At 40.7% G+C, this 4,751-nt stretch overlaps 1 pseudogene; it reads left to right on the forward strand.

Annotated features, from left to right (window-relative positions):
- Window positions 1-2,019: 2,019 nt before the first annotated feature.
- On the forward strand, window positions 2,020-2,257 carry LOC109386477 (ATP synthase subunit f, mitochondrial pseudogene; annotated as a pseudogene).
- The last annotated feature ends 2,494 nt before the right edge of the window (window positions 2,258-4,751 follow it).

The following is a 4,751-nucleotide window of genomic DNA, read 5'->3' on the forward strand; positions in this document are numbered from 1 at the left end:
GAATGACAATGAATGCTTCCTAAATCACAATCATAAACAAGTAAAAATACATATTTTATTCAAATATGCAATTCTAAGAACAAATAGGGAAAAATAAAGGTTTGAATGGTAACAAGAGAGGATTTAAATTAGTATAGGAAAGTATTTCCTGAAAGTGATGAGAGTTAGGCCATTAATGAAGATGATCTACTTTTGTCCCCTCCTAGACCACCACTAAAATGTCAGTAACTGGATTTTTAAAAGCATAAATCCACAATACTGAGAAGAGCCAGTAGCAGAAACAAAAACAAAAAAAAAAGTGGACGCTGGAAAGCAAATGGACAAGTATTAAGTTACCACTCTGGAGAAACTTGAATCTTAAATCCAAAGTGGGAAAAAACTGAGACCCTGAGTGTCTTCCTTGTGCTTGTGAAAATATATACACACATACATACATACATAATTTTTTTTATTAGTTTCAGATCATACATAAATTTTTTAAAAAGATGAGACCCAAACTGATCAATACTGCAGAATCCCTCAATTCCCAGGAATTGGTGGCAGTAGGTATCCCTCAATGCCTACTGTTGAGGTAGGTATAGGACAGTCATGTATAGGTTGTACCCTGGCCAGAAATTAAAACAAGGATTTTGCAAGCTGTTTAAGAGCAGTTAAATCTCCAGGTCATCTCTAACTTCTTGAACTGTTCCCCCTCCTTCCAAAAGAAGACTGAATGAAGTCTTTATTCTCAAGGGTGGATTAACTAGGAGGTCTCTGATTAAACAGGAGATTAAGCGAATTTATGACTATTGGTTGCTAAGATTCCCCGCCCTCTTCCATCACTCAGTTCCTAGATCTATGGGTACCAGATGTTCACCCTTCACAGAGGAAACTTGAAGTGTTTTCTTCAAGGGATCTGACCAGCTCAAGAGGAAAAACCCAAAGACCCCGACATCAGAACAAGAGGTTTTTGTCTGGCTTGTTTACTGCTGTATTCCAGCACTAAATAGTTCCTGTCTCTTAGTAGGTGCTCATTAGATATTTGTTGAATGAATGAATGTTCACTGCAGATATTTTGGGGTATTCAGGAAAGCACAAGGGAGAACATAGAAACCACTCATATTTCTACTATCCAGAAAGAACCGATAGGTTATATTTGTATCTATTAATGTCGGTCCTCATTGGAGGAAGAGGGATAGGTGAAAAATATATTAGCCTTTCTAACTTTACTTTTCTATGACAAGTTCTTCTTGGTTAGATGATTCTAGAGAGATTCTGAAGCCTTGGTCCTCATGTTCATGTAGGTGGAAATCAGGTGCTTTCTGTGGAACATCAAATGACATTAATATTTAATTCGTCCATGTAAATCAGAGACAAGTTAAGTAATAGAAAGTATGACTATTCTCTATTATGCAACATAAAATCACAATCACACATCCAAGAATGAAAAACCCCACAAATGCAAGAAAAAATACAATTAAACACTTTTCAAGTTTTCCATAGGTATTTCTTTACTACTGTTCAATTGTTGTCATCTTCTAAAGTTATCACTAATACGCAAGTGATACTAGGCTCCAAAGAAGAAAGGAAAAATTGTAGGAAAAAAGATGAGATAATACAATTCGTTAACTAATTTTTTTCTATGAATTGGGGAAAGGTTACCATTATCAAGGTTAGTAGCAGAACATACCTTCTTCCAGCTCAAAATTGATTTCCATGGGGACATGTTTGAGAATCCCTGTTCTAGACAATCTTGCTCTCTGCTTATTCTGTATATTCTGACAGCGTCGCAATGCAGTGCTTCTCAAACTTAAATGTGCAACGAGAATCATGTGGGCTTCTTGTTTAATATATTTCTGATTCATAGGTCTAGGGTGGGGCTTGGGATTCCACATTTATAACAAGTTCCCAAGTGATGCCAATGCTGCTGGTCTGTGGACCACACTTTGGGAAGCAAGGCTGTATGGAGACAGAACAGGAGTCAGCAAAGCCTCACGGTTAGGAAAATAGGTCTTGAGAGCAGACACCCCAGACTCCAAGATGGCGTCAGTCATACCAATGAAGAAGAAACTCATGGATGTCAAAATAGGGGAGCTGCCAAGGTGGGTGCTGATGCAGGATTTCGCCATTTCAAGGAGGTTATCACCGGTATTACAAGTATGTCAATGTGAAGAAAGGGAGCACCAATGGGGTTTCTATGATGCTGGCAGCTTATGTACTTTTCAACTACTGCCGTTCTTTCAGGAAATTCAAACATGAACGGCGATGCAAGTACTGAAGAGGGCTCAGTGTGGAGGGCACACTCTGCATTCCTGACCATGGCCTTTGCTCAGCCACCCCTGAATCCTTTCGTATCCTGACACCTAATAAAAAAATGATCTCTTCTGGGCCGGCCGAGTGGTGTGCTGGTTAGGAGTTGGCTTGGGACGCCAGCTCTGAGGAGCAGGGCCCCGGTTCAGATCCCACATGAGGGCCAATGATGCTGCACCCTCTACAGCTAACTTGGTGAACAGCTTGACCTGGAGCTGGGCTGCCGTGAGTCACCGGCTATGGCGTAGGCTGCAGTGGGGCTGGCCGGCAGCAGGCGTGAGCTGCCGCCGTCCAATGGCCGGCAAGCGACTGCCTTACCCGGGAAGAGCGCAATGATGATACCAACATGGGCCAGTGAAGCAACGTCCTCCACAACTAGACTGAAGAACAAAAAAGGACAGCAACTTGTCTGTTCCTCTTCTCCAATACCGCAACGCTGTTCCACTCCCCCAACTCCCTAATAAAATCTTTAAAACAAAAAAGATGATCGCTTCTGGGCTGGAAAGAAAAAGAAAAAGAAAGAGAGAGAGGGGGGGGGAAGGAAAGGAAGAAAGAAAATAGGTCTTGGACTCAAAGAGAACTGTATTCAAATGTTAGCTCTACCCCTTCCCATTTGTACACCCTTGGAGTCATTACTTATTTCCTCTAAGTCTTAGTTCCTCAACTGTAAAATGGGGATAATAGTACCATCTTCATAGGATTATTGTGATCATTAAAAGAGAAATGCCAATTGTAAATCTCAAATCATGTCAAAATAAAATGTTTTATAAAAAGTAGTATCTGACTCAATAAATGGCAGCTGACTTTATCAATTGTGTTGTTATGACAAACCTGAGTTCTAGTCCTGACTTGCTACTTTATCATCTTGGGAAAACTGTTGGCTCCCCGGAGTCTTGGTTTTCTCATCCATCAAATGGGATAATAGTAGTGCCCACCTCATAAGGCTATTTTGAAGATTAAGATGGGGGGGGGAAGTATAAAAAATGTTCACATAGAGCCTAGCACATAGAAGGCACTCAATAAAAGGTAACTGTGAGATGATGGTGATGGTTATAAATCTAGGTTCTAATCCTGGCTGTGTGGCTTCCGTTGAAAGGGAGAATGCTGTGATTGTGCTCAACATCAATCTGTTGTTGGGACAATGGAATGAGCCATAGTAAATGAAAAGCGCTTTGGAAATTAATTTAGAGAAAACCATGAGAGTCAGAGAGAACCTGACCTGAGTCCCAGTGCCGGTTGCGCTGCTACTCACTTTGTGATCTTAAGCAAATGACTCAGCTTCTTAGAGCTTCAGTTACTTCATTTGTATAGTGGAGCTAATACCTACCTCACAGGGTTGTAAAGATTGAATGACATACTGTGTAAAGCAGTTAATACCTTGCCTGAGACATAGGAGTGCTTAATAAATGTTTTCTTTCCTATCTATAGTAATTACTCACATTCAGGATTATACATTTTTCCAAGGAGGATAGTATTTCCAAGAATATTTTGTTTTTTTTGTTTATGAGATTCTCTATATGAAGGTTTATTAACTTGAAGATTAAAGGTCTATAAAGTGGAACTGCTGGGCCAGCCGAGTGGTGTATTGGTTGGGAGTTGGCTAGGAANGGGCTCCCAACACCGTCACCGCCGTTCAAAACAGACCAGCCCGCTGTGCGCTGCAAACGGAACGTTTATCTCTGCGATCCAGAAGAGTGAGGGAAGGATCACTGGAGAGCGCTGGAGCTGCAGTGTTTCCTGGGACTTGTAGTCCAAATCGGAGACCGTGAATGGGATTCATCCCAGTTTGGTGTGAGCCTCACCTGTTCGTTCTCCTCGCTTAAAAACGTGTTCCTAATGCAATATATAGAAGATGTATTATAGAGTTGTACATTTGAAACTATATAATTTTATTAACCAATGTCACCCCAATAAATTTAATAAAAATATTTTTTTTAAAAAAAACTGTTCCTACTGCCTACATAAGTGTCCCCAGGCAGAGGGGAGCTGCAGTACACAGACGCCAGCAGAAGTAGGGTGCCTTACTGAAATCAGAGCGAAAGATTTTAATAGCAAAGAAAAGGAAGGAAACAAGAAAGAGGCCAGTAATATCTCCATGACTACCCTAAATATCTCTGACTTTCCGGATACAGTAGATACTGGAGAACTAGCTGAAAATACCCTGGAAACAGGGAAATCTCTCATGTTTGTATTGCGAGCTCCTTTTCCTATTTTCCTTCTCCAGGTATGAAAAAGGGAGATGTAAAAGAGTCGCTGAAGAGCTTTAAACTGAAGTTCAGTTGATTTCTTGAGTTAGAGAGACAGAGCTGGGTAAGGGGAAGTTGAGGTTTGTAGCCTCCCAAACCAGTTCTAGTTATCTTAACTTGGTTCTGCTAATATAGACTTTTAGTCGCACAGACTGTCAACGGAGCCCTGAACATAAATCACGGGAGAGACAAAACTTGACAACCTCCTTTTTTTTT

The sequence above is a fragment of the Hipposideros armiger genome, unplaced genomic scaffold (assembly GCF_001890085.2).
Source record: "Hipposideros armiger isolate ML-2016 unplaced genomic scaffold, ASM189008v1 scaffold_134, whole genome shotgun sequence".
NCBI classification, from domain to species: domain Eukaryota; kingdom Metazoa; phylum Chordata; class Mammalia; order Chiroptera; family Hipposideridae; genus Hipposideros; species Hipposideros armiger.